General features: G+C 40.7%; 1 protein-coding gene across 8 annotated transcripts in view; it reads right to left on the reverse strand.

Annotated features, from left to right (window-relative positions):
• APBB2 (amyloid beta precursor protein binding family B member 2) overlaps nt 1-17123 on the reverse strand; it is a 169610-nt gene that overhangs the window by 113314 nt on the left and 39173 nt on the right. For all 8 annotated transcript variants that reach the window (XM_048302830.1, XM_048302833.1, XM_048302834.1 and 5 more), the window contains one exon: nt 2139-2235. The gene's annotated coding sequence lies outside the window, so the exon portion shown is untranslated. The remainder of the gene's footprint in view (nt 1-2138; nt 2236-17123) is intronic.

The following is a 17123-nucleotide window of genomic DNA, read 5'->3' on the forward strand; positions in this document are numbered from 1 at the left end:
CTTTATCACACAGACCATAACTCATCAAAATCAAGTTTTTCTGAAATTTAGCATTTCAGTACTTCTCCAGCTGGATCACATAGAGCAAGCTGAATTCAAGGCATCCACAGTCCCCTGACCATAGCCCCTGCACAGATGATACATACTTCTTTACATTTATTCTACATTAAGTTATCTCAATGCAGATTTTGTTCACCAAACAGCAACAGAAAACATCAGGACATTCTGTGTATAACTACACAAGTCCATATATGTTTTAACACAAGGAAAAGCACTGTCTATAGCACTTGCAAGTTTGTTATAAATACAGTTAACCTCATTCACTCAGTGCAGCTATCTGAACTGGTATCAGTTAACGATCCAATTTTACTTGCTCATTGGTAAGGATTTGTGAAGTTAGAAGTAATTTTGCACATTAAAAAAGAACTGTGGTGCTCTGAGCATCTGGGGCTGCAGCAGGTTGGGCTGTGTGCCAGGAGGACGCCTGGCAAGCTAAGGAGCTGTGGGAGGGCAAAGGCATTACATGATCAAAGCAATCGTCACTGGGTAACACAGATCTCCCTGTAAAGCCTGAACCAAGAGGGCAATATTTCAGATATATATTCTGAGCCTCATTTACAATAAGATTCATGAGAAATATTTTTCAAAGCTGACTGTCTGGTAAAAACAGCATTTCTAAATGAGAAGGTACTTATTTCTTCTGAAGTTAGAGATGACAGAGTGCTTTTGTTTTCTGTGGGAAGCTCTCCAAGCACAGCTAGGTTTTCTGTTGTAGCATTTCACCACTACTCTCCACTTTCTTCTTCCTTGTATCTTGTAGGAATCAATGCAGCATTGTTGCTGTCCTTCCAAGAATGGATGCAAAAATTGGAAGCTGAGACAAAGCAGAACCAGATACTCCATAAAAAGGTTAAAATTTCTGTGTTTGCTAGCTCTCAATTAACTAGTGTGAAGAGCTCCAACTTCTCTCACCAAACTGATGTATCTGCTAAACCCCAAAGTTTGTCAACTGTCCAGACAGAAAAACAAAAACCAAACCCACCACTTTCTAGATCCTGCTGGTATCCTTCATTAAATACTGAAAGGGAAGATAATGACTTTGTATTATTACTCGAGACAAAAACTCTCAGTTTATCCATTTTGTCCATTTGCATCTAAATGATCTAATCCAAACTCACTGTGCTCTACCCTTTCAAGAAAGCAGTGAGCACAGCAGAACCCATCTACTGCTTGAAGACCAGGATTTCAAGCCAAAGCTGTTTCTAACTCTCATGCATACTAGAAAGCCCTCAAAAGACACATTGAGCTAACAAAACTAAGCCAACTTCCAGGGTGTGAGGACAGAGGAAGAGAATTATAAAGCAATACAAACAGCCTGCACTGATATTTCTTTAAACAGTTCCTTCTAGAACAGTTGTTCCATGACCTTCTGAGACCTTCCATGGCGTTCCTTATCCCTGTCCCAACCAATGTCTGTTTTTTCTATCTCAAAAGTAAAATATCCAGACTTCTTGCATGTCTGATTTTGGAAGATGAGAAATCCTGTTGGCTTGCCAGGTACTGGGAAATACATCCCCAGCCTGGTAAAGTCATGTGAGAAGGAAGGGAAAGCCATGGCAACAGATGCTGCTGGGGAGCATGACACCAGATCATTTCTCCACATACGCAGCCTTAGCTGGAGTCACAAAGCTCTGCTGCTGTCGGCCTCCCTCCCACTCCAAGACCCACAGAGAACCATTTGGATACATCACAGGAGACTGCACTTCTGTGCTGCACAGAACACTGATACCCAGCACAGGTGTCTGCATTAACAGATACCATTACTGACACCACAGAGGAACAGCACTACTGTGAAACACCTCTGTTGAGTACAGCTTTTTCCCACATGAGGTGGCAGAGCAAGTTGCAGTACAGCTAATCAGCAAAAATGGATAAACCAAGAACTCTTTCTGAAGTACTAGAAGAACTGGACCACCCCCATTCATGAACATCATAATAAACAATGTAAATACTGCATAGAAATACAGGTACCTCCAGTGTCTGTGCCGAAACTTCAGTGTTTAAGATGCGGGATATGAAAGGTTCAGAAAGGGTGCCCCCAACCCAGAGGATCCCCAGACATGGAGCAGGTTACTTACTCTTCCCAGCTCGTTGCTGGAAGGCTTGTACAAGAGCACCAAGTTCTGGAGTCCTGGGAACCAGCACCCCCTCAGGTCGCTGCACAAATTAGGCAAGCTGCAAAACAAAACCAAATCCTATATTTTAATTTATGAAGAGTAAAGAGGGATTAATGAAAACTACTGAGCTTGCAAAGGTGCAGGATACCAGAAGAAACCTGCACAGCCACCCCCTGTGCTGGTGGGAGCCACAAGGCAGTGGGAGCCTGGGAATCAGATGAGCACTGACAAGTGACTGAGTAAGCCAAGCAGCCACTTTCAGTTTACATCCTTAAAACCATCTGCAGTCAACAACATGCACACAGGAGAACTAAAAGCAGAACAGAGGATCCACGTACCACAGTGCAGGGATCTTCCCAAACCAGGCAGGTGTCATGATCTGCTGCCAGCCTAGGGCAGCTTGGGTACCTAAGAGACACACTGCAAGGCACACTTTAAATTCTCTCTCCCTCCATGCTGCAACACAGACCTGCAGTTTTCCCCATGCACAAACACTGAATATCAAGAAGAAAATTAATCCAGATGATAGACATGAGCCCCAAGTTACAAAAAAGCAGCAAAATGTACTCAGTAAACAGTATGTTCATAAAAAATCATGCTTTCAATTATGCTTGTTTAGTAGACATCAAGTATATAATTTATTTTTGCAAAGTCTGTGGACTGCTTCACAGTCATTTCACCTCTGGCAAGTGGTTACATTAATGCCGTGGCATTTGGTACTGAAAAACATATATGTATTTTTCAGTACCAAATGCCACAAATATACCAAAATATATATAAAACCTCACACAGTGAGGTTATCCTCCCATCAAAAGATGCTCCAGCAGCAGCAACATATCTGTCAGTCAAACTACATTGTAGAGTTCAGGGTGGTATTCAACTTTCTATTTGTTCCCCCATGTGGAGAAAATAAATATGCAAGACCAAAGATACAAATCTCATCTGCTATTGCTAATTTGGTTTTTTCTTTATTAAAGCAAAAGCCAGGTTAAATCAAGCCAAATTATATTGCATTTTAAAGAGAGATTTTTTTTTTCTTTGTTCTAACAGAATTATAAATCCTAGATAGTGCTGAGACAAAACAGATTATTTAAGAGAGCTAAATACATCCTTGCTAAAAAAGGTATTTGACCTTTGGAACTTGAAAACAGACCTTTTTATAAGCTAGATAAAAAGTAATTTTAAAATGTAAAGCTTTTTTTAAAAATCCAGAAAATATACTCACTTTATTTTCAATAATAAAGTTGCACTTTAAAAAAAAAAGTTCTTCAGGAAGAAAACAGACCAATTCTCATTAAACTAATATTCTAACTCAATTTAGCACATTTGAGATGATCAGATTTCAGTATTCAAGAGACAGGAAAAAAAAAGAGGGAGAGAAAGAAAACACGTGTTGTTAACACCTTCCTACCAGGAAAGCCAAGAAACCAGCAAGTTCCAGCTGAGATACATGGGTTTATATAAACAAAACTTCCTGGGTCAGGTGCTGAGACCCCAAACTTCTTCACAGGCTGAGCATACATGCCAGCTTTTCCAAATAATTTTAAGGGATTTCTTCCCAACGTAATCAAAACGATGCATCTGTGTGGCCTGGCACTGCCATTTTTATAATGAACCCTTTGAATCCTATATATGAAACTTAATTTGTTCTAAACCAAGCCTAGGATAACTGCAACTGAAACAGCAGTCAATTCAATAAGCTTAAAGATAATAAAAATAATCTCAAACTCAAAATCTATTTACACCTGAAAGAAGACAGTTTTTCCACGCAAACTAAGATAACGTCAGCTGCCAGCTCTGAGATCAGAAGAAAGCCTGAAATACAAAATAAGGGTCTCAAAGGTATGAATAACCAGCCTATTCAACAAAACAGAAGATAGAAAAATGCAAAACAAAGTTTCAACAACTGACATCTGACCTCTGACCAAAAAGGACCTTTAACACTCATGGCATAAATTCCTGAAACTGCGCTGCCACACACCCAACATTTTCTATTTCCCAGCTGAGAATCCACCACCCTGAGTGTTTTTCCCTTCCTCTGCATCCTGCTGAAAATGTCCACTTCTCCACCCACATTTTTACCACATTGCCTGCCTTGAAAATTGGCAGACTTGAAAATGAAGAGAGGAATCTTTTTTCACCCTGTTTATAAACCTTCATATTTCAAGAAAGGCTCAGACAGCCAACAGTAGAGCCAGATGAGCCTCCCAGACCTGTGCAAGCAGGAATAACTCATTTAGGACCTTATTAAAAGCAGAAAATTGAAAGGCAGATAACACACAGGCTCTTACACCCTTAGTAGAGAAGGAATTAGCAAATGTTTAACACCCACAGATGACAAAATAGTAACATACCATTACCATTAATGAAATAAACAACTGGCTGAGGTAATAATAGGTGTGAGTTTAAAAAATTGTCCTTATTTTCTTCTTTTGCAAAAATGGGGTACATATCAGTTCTATACTTTAGTAACTCTTTCTTCTGAAGCACACACACTATATAAATGGTGGGTTGCTCAGCAACAGCATAGTACTTTTCTTTTTGTCTTTAGATAGTAAAATAACCTGCACCAGCAAGATTTTCAGATGTTTCTGCTGACTTAGAACGAGGAATTCTGATTTAAATCTACCTACATCTAAAAACTGACACAAAAAAATAAAAATATTCACCCTCTTCTCCCCTGCCCAAAGGGCAACTGCTTGTCAGATGGGCTAAAGAACAGAGCAGCCAGACTGGACTTGGGGGTGGCATATCTCTCCAGGGAGAGCAACAGATAATCTTCCACTTCTTCACCTTGAAAGTTTGTTCTATAAGAAAATAAATCCATCTTTTTGAATCAGGGAACACAAATTTTAAGAATTCTGTCACTCTGGAGCACTCCTCTGTGTTCATTACAATAATGGCTATATATTGCTGTTGGACTGCAAACCTGTCTGCTGGGCAGGTTGAAAGGGTGTAAAAGCAGTAACATAAAAGTCAGTAGGAATCCAGTTGCTCTGCAAAAAATAACTACAGACTTCACAATTGCTGCACTTTTAGAATGGAAGCACAGTTATGAACCCCTGTGTGAGACTGAGGATATTACACATGTACACTATTCATCACACAGAGCTGAGTGAACTGGTATCCGTACAAAACCAGTGGCAGTTTTCAGACTGCAGCTTCCTCTGGGCACACACGGACATGCAAACATGCCACATTCAGATTATCAGAGTGGGAGCTCTGCCTTAAATTGTCTTTAAATAGGAATCCCAGGATCCTTCATACCCCCCCCCCATTAAAATTCGCCTCTTTCTCCAGTTTCTTAATAGAAGAAAGAAGTCATCCAGCATAATATCAAAAATTAATAAGTACAGCATGGTCATCTATTTTAGGGATATATTTTTCTCTTTCCTTCTAGAAAGTACATTAACAGAGTCTAACTTCAGTCCATCAGACAGCCTCCCAGTAAGTCTCATGCAACCACCCCAAGAACCCAGGCTGCTGGGGTTTGTTTCCAAAAGGAGAGAAGGAAAGCTTCATTTTTTATGAGGCTTCTAGGGGTCTTAGTCTGGAAATAGTTTAAAACCAAACTAACTAACAAACAAACCCTAGCAAAACAGCCTGACAACCACGGAGAACTCACATAACATGATGATGGCCAAAAAACTCATTAAAGATGGGGTGGAGCAGAAGGCTGCTGTCACGCCCCAAGAATTCCCTGACACTTTCAGCATCTACCTTTCTCTGCATCTCACCTTGTTTGGCAGTAGTTTCTGCCGAATTCACAGAAAGAAGCATCGAACACATTAACTCACTGCCCCAGAGGACCAAAAGGAAAATTGCATCACTTAGATGGTTTTACCTTCCTAAATTTTTGAAGGTCAGGAAGAAGCATTTCTTTCACAATTAGTGGATAAAACACTGAAATGCACATGGCACTGTTTTATTTATGAACCCTGACGAGTCCAACAAAACTGAAGAGACTTCGTGTTCCATTATCGGCAGGAGGGGTCCCTCTCTTCCCCTTCCAGGTTAAAAAGCATATTCTGGATACCTTCCTGGAAAGGGCAGGTGGAGACCTCAGGTCCTCCTGGGACATGGGCATGTGTCTTTTGCCCCCTGCTCTCCACGATGAAGACTGACCAGGGGGTCACTGCAGAAGAGACTGTGATGAGGGAAAGTCTCTATATTTATGAAGGACACTAAGGTCTCCTCCCTTCATTTTAGTGATTCTTTTAATTAAAAATATCCAAAGCAGATATTGAAAGGTGGCTTTTTTTCTTTCTTTTAATGTTTTGATCAGAAACAGGCACATGGGGACAGGACTAAAACATTTATGCCACTCTGGCCCCAACCTATATTTTCATTTTAGCAAGTCCTCCTCACCATTGCCCTCAAAACACTTATGCAGACCTTCACATTGCTACTGACTGCTCACAAACACCAGGGTATTACTTTGGTCCTCTGGCTGCATGACTCATTGCTTTTCTCAAGTCTTACTGTTCGCTGAACTGTGCTCCACAGACACCAAATCAAAAGAAAGCAAAGCACTGGGTGACACTGAAGCAGAATTCATCTTCAGCCTCAGAGTGGTTGACATCTTCCAGTGCACAGCACTGGCTTCAGCTCACATGGTCCTGTCATACTGTGCACTCCAAAAAGCCCACTTTGAACTGTGTTCTGCCGCTATAGTTACACATAAATCATACTACCTTACCATTAAAACCCTTCATGGAAATACCCTATGCTTACAGCCCCAGAGAACTGGTATTTTCACTGGTGACTAATTCAGCTTCCTAAGGGTGAACCAGGCAGCCAGGGCAAGGAGCTGCTCCAGAGAGACATGTGCTGCTCTAGTGTGAGGTCTCAGCACACATACATCCAGTATGCAAAAGCCATTGGAATAGGGACAGCTTAGAGACATCCAGAACACAGCTCCCACACTTCAGGGCCCTGCCTGAAGCAGGTTTGCAACATGCTGAGCATCCTCCCAGCAGCACAGTGAAGCCTTGTATCCCCCTTTCAGTCCCTGAGTCCACTCCTCTCCAGCTTTCAGTATCACTGCTATCATGACTCACAACAAGAACCAGACAATTTCTGCTAGTACAAAACTGTCTGAGCAAACACCTGGGCTGAGGCTGACAGTCTCTAGGATATTATGGCAAAAGCACAGCATGATCAACACAGGGGTATGTTATCATTCAATAGCAACTCTTCAAGCAAGTACCACTGCAGCATGTTTTCCCCCCAGTGGATGGCAATCATGCCCATATTTTCTGTTTGCTCACGTGTCCTGACCCAAATTTTAGAGGTCACAAAAGCCCAACACACAATTTGATGATAGCACTTCAGCAGCAAAACAAGTGTGCTTTGAAAACACTTAAGCAGCTGAGTTTAAAAGAATTTTAAAAACCTTAAAAGTGGAAATAAAAACTTGAATCAATATTTGAAAACAAAGCAGCCTGGAATTTCTCTCAAAAAAATCTTATTCTTAGCACAAGGGGGTGCAACACGGCCAGCTGAACAATTTTCCAAATATATTTTAGGAATAAAACTTACTTTCACACAGGCATCATATCTTAAGGAAGCAATTGAAAGCTAATATATGTGACAGAGACCAACCATGAGGGTTAGAAGCAACTAAAGATGCTCTTCCACAAGTTGCCTGGAGAGCAACACATCTCCAAATGATATGACTTCTTAGCAGACACACCATACTTGAGACCAGGTTTTATCTGTCACTTAGAGACCTGTGGGTGATGAGTATTCAGGTCACACACACACACCTCTTCTGCAGCAACCCACAGCACAACTATTCATGTGATAAACACCCACGTCACAGCAGAAACCAGAGGCAATGAATAATGCAGGAGATCCAGTCACTCTACCACATATCATACCCATGGGATATGGAAGCAGCATTTCAGCTTAAGTCATCCTTCCCTCTCCAGGGCGCAAGCATGCTCTTTAGCAATTCCCTCTCCACCTCAGGTTCTGCATATACATTAACAAGTCAAACCCAGCAAACCAGGACAAGTAGTTACAGAAGAAATAGGGACACTAACAGAAATGCAATACACCCTCTCACAAGATCACATTAAAATATTTCATCATCTGCTCAGCTCAAGAGCTCCACAAACCAGCAACGGTTTCCCCAGAAAGGTAGTCCTTTGTTGACACTTCCCAAGAGATGCACTTTCTCACCATTGAGACAGTAATTTCTCAAAGCATTAGCTAAACTAGGATAAATTAAAATGGAGCCACACTCAGCCTTCACTTGTAACTCTGCCTGAATGAAGCCAGGTTATTAAATGTGCACTGCAAAGCTGAAAGAAAATCTGAACTTGCAAGTCACCTCCTTTTCAAAAAGGCATTATGACCTATGCTTTAGGCACAAATTCTCCCAGTAACTCACTTAAGTTATTCATTCCTATTCTGAAGACTATTATCACTGTATCATTCTCCACAACCCCCCTTGATATTCTCCAGTACTTTCCACAGCTTATGCTGCACACACCAAAGTGCTCCATCTTAGAGCATCCTTGAGACCCACCATATCAGGGCAAGTCACAGAGATAACAGATATCATGACACAAAGCACTTGGCAATGCCAGCTTGACTTCTCTGGCACACTCTGCCTTTCAGCATCCTGCTTAATCAACCACTCTGCCAGCACGCCTGCCCTTCACACAGCTTTTGTTGGGCACCCACTCATGCTGAAGATTTAATGTGCCATTAGAAGGGTGTCTTTGTCTCACATCTGAGTTGCTGTATGCTGTTTCTTTCACATTATTTTCATATACCCAAGGAAACCTGTATAGGAAAGCTTATCTAGCAAGAGACCACATTGCATTCATTAATGCCCAGGCAGACTTTCAGACTACGTGCCTAAAATAACTGCACCAAAAAAAAAAAAAAAAAAAAAAACCAAGACAGAATAAATGCTCACATCTTTCTTCAGTTTTAGTCATAATTAATTTTAATGATGCTGTTACAAGACTTCATAATTTCAGCTTCAAAGCCAGCTAAAAGTCAGTAAAGAATTTCTAACTTCAACACGTACTAATAGAAATCATACTGATTCTGCACACCAGGGCAACATATTCAAACCTTTTTTGCCTATATGTGATTAGTTGTAAAAAGAGATCATCTCATCTACCTTACAAGCCTCTGTCAAGTCTGGTTTGCGGTGGGACAAAGTTAAAAAAAAAAAATACAGCACATTTTTGCCCTACAGGAGAAGATCTTATGCAAGCCTATGAAAGGTTTGGAATAGACCATTACGTACCTGCTTAGTAGAATTAAGGCAGAACCACTATTAGAAGCAGCTGTCAAATCTGTGCTATCTCCATCACCTGAAATATAACAACTGTTGGGGTTTTGGGGACTTTTGGGTTGTCCTTTTGTTTGGTTTGTTTTTTTAACAAAACAGGGTCAGCTAGTACTTGGAATTATTTCTTGCTCAGAAGAACTGGTGGTTAACAGAAAAAATCCTTAGCTAGCTTATTCCTTTATTAATCATCATTGCTGGTGAGCTGACTCACTATCTAGGGTCGATCTCTTAAGGAAGCAAAAAAAAAAATTTTTTTTTTTTTTTTTTTACTTAACACTACAGTTCTAGTGCTATGCAGTATTTTCGCAATTCACTACCTCAGATAGGGAGAACTATTAATGGTGCAATCACCTGATGAAAAGAATGAGATTAATTTTCCAATCATCTTTGAAAAACACACATTCTTCCTACTGTCTTAAATTCTGCTATGAGGCTAAAATCTCTTACCTAATACATTTACTGTTTTGACTGTCTTTTTTTTTTTTAACCAACTTGAGGCCTCTGATAGAAGAGATCCTGCAGTTTCTCCTGAGAAAATGATAATTAACTATTCTAGAAACAACAGAAAAAAAAACTTTTTCCAGGGAAGAGAAATTAGGAAGATAGAAGATACAAACTCGTCAGCTATAGAAAGGTCAAGAGAACCACTACCTAAAGAAAAAAACCTCAAAGAATGGCTGTCACATGACAAGAAATTTGGTACTTACATACCAGACAAGTAAGTCCTGTATCTTACATTTGCTTCCTGCATGGACCAATGACTTCCCGTTGTTCTCAGGATGACTCAGACTGCAGAACAGCATTAACTACACCTTTACCCAAAATTTCACAAAGCTTTCCTTTACCATCCTATTGGCTTCAAGAGTTTATTCCCCTAAGTTTAGCCATATTCTACCCTGCAACATGCAAGGGTTGATAATCTTAATTAACTTGAAAAATCTTTTCCAACAATTGCAGACAAGTTATCAGATCCAAACAACCACATGCCCCAAGACCATGATCAGCAACTCTACTTAAAAAAAAACATTTTTCAGTAACAATTTCTGCTCATGTATGATTACACATCCAAGAACTACAATGCATGCTCACAAGTCTGATGTGGAAATTACTCATAAAATAAAAAAATAAAAATCGAATATTGATTAGGAAGCTTTTCCAAAAGACAACCACTTTAAAAGTGGTTTATTTAACAGAAGAGCAACAGTAAGACCACAGAACAATTATTAGCTAAATTGCTTTGCCCAAAATATGTTCATTTATGTTCTTTCCAAGGTCTCCACTCCTAAGGTTTTAAGACCTAGATTTTTATTAGCAAGTGTTGTCTTTGTGTTATTTTTTAAAATAAGCTCATACACATGAGAAGCAGCTATGTCTGTATATTAAATCAAAAAGGCTTTAAATTAATTTCCTCTTGAATCACAAGGAAATTTTCCTACAGGACATCACACACTTAATTAAGCAGCCAAATGGTTATATTTACACATCATGTCAATACTAAAAAGTCAAACAACAGAAACTAAGGTTTCACTGCAATATTGCAGAGTCCTCAGTAAAATCGCCTGCACATTGCTAAACCACTTTCATTAAAAGACAGGAATTCCACCCCAGAACAGACCTGATCTAAGCAGCTGTTACCAGATGCTCCAAATGGAAGCAATAAAATTCCCTAATAATTCCTAACTAATGATATTGCCTTGCTCTAACTCACTTAGATCCCTATAATTTCTGGCTATGAATTAAAACCTCCCGTCATCCCTTTGTTTTATCTAAGGCCTCAATTCCAGAGAATTACGTTGAATTTTTTCCAATTCATGCAGAACCATCCATGTCAGTAAGAAACCAAGGGGCATCACATATAACCACAGTGAGAGGAATCTCACCTCTCAGCACTGTGCACCCAAATTGATTTTAAAACAATAAGAAGCAGGGATTTTTCCCCCCAAAGACTGCCCTGGTTGTGCACTGCAGTGCTTTGTCCTCCTAGCACCCCGATTTCAAGAATGCCAGCTATGTTTAGCATTTTGCTTGGAGGTACTGCAGGAATCTAGGGTCAGCAGTAGCCACAGGTGGTCAAATTTACTCAAAACAGTTAAGTTAATCAGTACAGCAAAAAAATGTAACCTCTTGAAGGGACACAGCAGGACTGGATAGCTTCCAAAACGTGTACTGATAAAGACTAGAAGCTGGCTTTGACAGGAGAGTTCTGGGGCTGTCTACGTATTGATCCGCTCTGGTTAAACTGTGACAAAACATGTAAAGTATGAAATCAAAAAGAAGGTGCTCTACAACAGGAAGCAAAGTATATGATAGAACAAATTGAACTGAAATGCTGATAAAGGTCTTGAGGAAGCCTCCAGTAAATCAAAAGAAATTTAGCCACTGATTTCACTGAACCTAGATTGAGGTCTGTACCACAACTGAAAAATAAAATTCAAAACTCTTTGTAGTGTAAAAGTACTTTTCCTCACAGGTCACCTCCAAAAGGTCTTGGAACTTGTTAGTGTTCAAGTGCAGAATTACAGCTCTAGGAAACAAAATTACTGACCAGTCACACCATGTTTTAACACAGACAGCTGAAAGGGGACCATCTGAAAGTCAAAAACATTAAAATTCTCCATCAGACCCTTCAAAACCTAAATGGTGCCAGAAATGGCTAGAAAGCAGTATGCAAAGTAAACCTCTACAATTTCTGCTGAAGTCACAAATGGCAAGAACAATAACTCCCATTCTTTCCAGCTTACCCACCTAGGAAGCTGGTTATTCTCAGAGCTACTGAGGGAGAACTAGCAGCTTCAAGACTTCCTGTCAGAGATAAGAGTGTGTATGTGTATATACATATGTATAAGTATGCATGTGAATGGACACAGGCACACATTTTAGATGCCTGCAAGACCAGCTAACTCTATTTAAAATTAACTTATTCCCGTAGTTAAAAGCAACAGTGAAATTTAGTATCATAATTAAGCTCAGTATAAACTTGAAATATGTAAAAACAAGAGCTGGAACTGTCTTTAGTCTCATGTAGGCAGAACTTAAACAGAGTCCTGGAGTAAACAAGTTAAAATCCACGTATGAACAGGCAGTGCTCACAAGGAATCATTTAATGTACAATCAGCTGCAGAAAGTAAGAGTCAGAGTTGCTGTTCCCCAGCCAGCAGAGTGATGGTAACTGTAGTTTTACATCTACGCTGATTTGAGCTGACTGTCCCTTCCAGCAGCCCTTGGCCTTTAGACTGGTTCCACCACCTCATCACAGACACATGGTCACAAAGATGCATCTTCTTTGAGGGATTAGTTTTCAGCTGGGTCCTCCAATGAATCTGCTTGCACAGGGGGCCAGAAGAATGCCAGGGATGAGGAGATGGTGTGCTGTAATAGCTTGAAGAAGATGGACTGACACCCTTTAACAGTTGCTGCTAACAGTTTTTAAAATGTTAATTTTGGAGCAGTCAAAAGTGATGTGAAACCATGCCCATAATCTTTCACCATGCCTTTGAATTTCATTGAAAGATGTCACATCTGGCACATGTGACAGGCCAGGAGCACTGCCAGCACTAATGGTTTGGATGACACATGTAGCCACTGTTCTCAAATCTTCTCTGCCCCCTCTGTTTTTTCAGTATTGTTTAAATACAGAAAAGTGAAAAAAATAAAAAAAGAAATTTAATTGGGATCATATCGGAAGCTTACAGAAATCCACACATCCTGATCTAATTTCAGCACAGCCAGATAGATCATCCTCATTCTCTGCAGGAGGATGAGTAGCTGATACAGGGACAGACCTGCTCCTTGCAACCTGGGAAGGAAAGGGAAGGGTAATCCCAGCACCAGTCACGCAAAAGCCCCCTTGAAGGATCTAGGAGCTTCTGGCATTTGCTGCCCACAGTAGCAAGCATTTTAAATGAAATACCTTTTGTCAGAAACATCAGCCAGGCTGGGCAATACCCAGAAGTCCTGCGAGCTTCGGCAGATGCAGGAGACAGAGTACAACAAGCAGCCACCAGGTTTCACTTGGAGAAACATCATGCAAGTCCCCATACACCGGATGCCATACACAGATATGTTTTCTGCTCAGAGAAACATTAATCTGACAGAGGTGACAGTGCTCCTGCAAACTGAACAGTTTATGCAACAGTTGCGACAGTATTAGAGTAGAAACAAAGACAACTGAGGGGAAAACCTTGTTCATAGCAGTAATTAGCAGACAAAAACTGTTCCAAATTAAATCAGTGGGGCTAGGATTCTGCACCCTGTATTCATAATTAAGACTACGGGGCTTTTTGCATTTCTTTTCAGTTACATATCCGTTCGGCCGGATATTTATAAAATCTTTCGAGAGATCAATGTACAAATAAATAATTTTAAAAAATCATTTTCCATATAATATGCCAAGATAGATGTGTGTTTTAAAACCCGGTTTGAGAGGATGCCTTAAAATTCTCAGCATGTTCATGCCAGTTGCCACCTGCCATCTGATCTCCTGGCATATTTATTACCAATTATCTTTCCAATTCATCCTGTTTCTGTCTGTACTTTTAACAAGCAGCTTGTGAACTATCTTAAAGATAGTCTGCTAAAAGAAATAAAAAATCAAACCTATTTCTACTTACAAAAAAAAATATTCCATAATTCCTATAGTACAGGCTATACAGCTGCTGTATGTTTAAACCTTAACAAAGTGGATTTTTTAAAAAACAGTTATTGCTATTCAGCAAGTATTCCTATAACACAGGTTTTGCTGCTCATCTTTTTGCAAGATCACCGTACCAAAGCAGCAGAGAATACTTTTAAAAGCTCACCACACTCAATGAAATACTACTCCAGAAGATAAAGTCCTAATTAGGGATACCAGTATGCAAAACTCATACTGTGGGTGTGAGCAGACCATTAGATTACTACACCCTTCTTTGCTGGTCATCTTACAGGCACGTGAAGAATTATGCTTAAATTTAACACAGTTCTGATATGGCTGGTACAGTCAGCAAAAACACAGCCTCCAAACCTAAGAGAATGAAGTAGCTAGGTTATGGCAGACCAGGGCATCTGACTACAGTGCTGCAGTACTGACCCAATTCTATGAATCCTGACAACCAGGAAAGAAAGAGATTGAGCTTTGTATAAGCTAAGTAAAGATTTCTATTGTGATGGCTTAAATAAAACAGAGCCCAAGAGAGGAAATAAATGTTACCCAAGTCATCTGGCATGTTTGCTCTGTCTCAGGTGCAAGGACAGCAACCCTCCCAGACCGGAGACAGCATTTCCTTGCCAGGGTCATGTCCACTTCCCCCCTTGGTAAAGAACACTTTCAAATAATTTGAATTCTGCCATTGGCCTTGTTTCAGCATATGTTGTGATGTCTTATTTGTAATTACTTATGCTTCTCAAAAATGGAGAGGCTATCACGTAATAAAATATTACCCCAAGCCATCTCTTCTCTTCAGTAATTTTGAGACAGATCAATGCTGACATTAAAACAAACACAAAGATTTCTGAAGGGATAACTTTTAAACAAAACGACAATCCTCTTTTCCCTCAAATTAGAATATTTTGTTCCAAAGCCAGGTCTCTATGGGGGGAATGACATTGGCTGGACACCAGGTGCACACCAAAGCTATTATATCACTGATCTCCTCCACTGGACAGGGGATAGAAAGCTCCTAGATTAAGATATGGACAGGGAGAGAAACTTCACCAATTAACCACCATGGGCAAAACAATCTCCACTCGGGGAAATTAATTTATCGCCAATCAAATCAGAGTAGGGTACTAAGAAATCAAATCAAATCAAATCATCAAACACCTTCTCCCAATCCTTCCCTTCTTCCTGGGCTTAACTTTACTCTCATTTTCTCTATCTCCTCCCCACAGCGGCACCAGGGGACTGGGAATGTGGGCTGCAGTCAGTTTACCACATTGTCTCTGCTGCTTCTTTCTCAGAAAAGGTCTCCTCACACCCTTCCCCTGCTCCAGCACAGGGTCTCACCCACAGGAGACAGCACCCCACAAATTTCTCCAACCTGAGTCCTTCCCAGGAGCTGCTCTTCTTCATGAACTACATGGGTCCCTATCCACAGGGCACAGTCCTTTGGGCACAGGCTGCTCCAGCATGGGTCCTTCACAAGGTCACAAGTGCTATCAGCAAACCTGCTCCAGAATGGGCTTCTTTCTCCACGGGTCTACAGGTCCTGCCAGGAGCCTGCTCCAACATGGGCTTCCCATGAGGTCACAGCCTCCTTCAGGTGCCTACATGCTCCAGCATGGGGTCTTCCATGGGCTGCAGGTGGATCTCTGCTCCATTGTGGACCTCCATGGGCTGCAAGGGCACAGCCGCCTCACCAAGGGCTGCAGAGGAATCTGTTCCAGCACCCAGAACACCTCCTCCCCTTCCTTCTGCACTGACCTTGGTGTCTGCAGAGCTGTTACAGGTATTCTCACTCCTATCTTCTACTTGCTACTGGTGTTGCAGAGAGTTTTTACACTCTTATATCTGCTATCCCAGAGGTATTACCACCATCACTGGTGGACTCAGCCTTGGCCTGTGGTGGGTCCCTCTTGGAGCTGACTGGCATTGGGTTTGTCAGACATAGTGGAAGCTCCTGGCAGCTTCCACAGAAGCCACCCCTGTAGCCCTCCACTACCAAAATCTTGCCATGCAAACCCAATAGAGGCACACAGAGGCCCAAGGTGCTGCCAGGCCTCCCCAGCAGCCGAGGCTGTGGCCAGTAACCACATTTGCCTTCTCCTGCCCTTTCTGAACTCCAATGCCATCCAACAAGCGAGAAGCCAAACTGTACTTACACTGCAAATATTCTAGCCAACTCTTTTAAAACTTTATTCTTAAACAAAGGGCATCTGCCTGTAAATACAAATACACAGCATAGCAGTCTGCCCTTTCCAAATATATGCTGCATTTTCTCCAGCTGAGAGGAGAGGGTTGATTTTAAATAGTGACTAAAAATTGTTTACCATTTTTCAGTCTAAAAGCACAACTATTGTTTTGCAATTAACATCAATTTTCTGATGCACAAAACACGACCAACTTAGTCAAAGGCTGTCTTTGCCTGACAAAGATACAAAGTAACAGATGTTAAAAACACTGTACTGCCTTTGCATGTTTAGAACAAATGCACTTCCTTAAAAAAATAACTGTTTAAAACTCTTTTCTTCCCATTTGTCTATTATGCCAGCAAAGCTTATTCTAAATGTTACTGAGTGAAGTAACATCTAGAAACTGTATCTAAAGAAATCTCTCACACAAACACACACATCGTTTCACTGCAGACACTCCCCATGACACAGAGTAGCTTATTCACTAGCACATAGATACAGTAGGGCCCTGTCCACAGTAAAGGTGGTAATCAAGCTCTATATAAAAAGAAAAAAGTGATGGTGATTACTGGAGGAAATGAAACATAAGAACAGTGATTAAAGTTGGGAAAAGACAGATACTTTAGAGGTTTTAAACAAGTGATTTTATTTCACCTGATAGTGCTGAAAGATCAGATTCTTCTTTTGCACTTAAAACCTGCTTCTCAACCCTCTATCTCTTGTTCAGAGATGTGCTTTTAGCAAAGATTATGTTGCCTTTATTTGCACAATAAGGGAGAACATCAGAAATTACAATAAACTTC

This window comes from Corvus hawaiiensis, chromosome 5 (genome assembly GCF_020740725.1).
Source record: "Corvus hawaiiensis isolate bCorHaw1 chromosome 5, bCorHaw1.pri.cur, whole genome shotgun sequence".
NCBI lineage: Eukaryota > Metazoa > Chordata > Aves > Passeriformes > Corvidae > Corvus > Corvus hawaiiensis.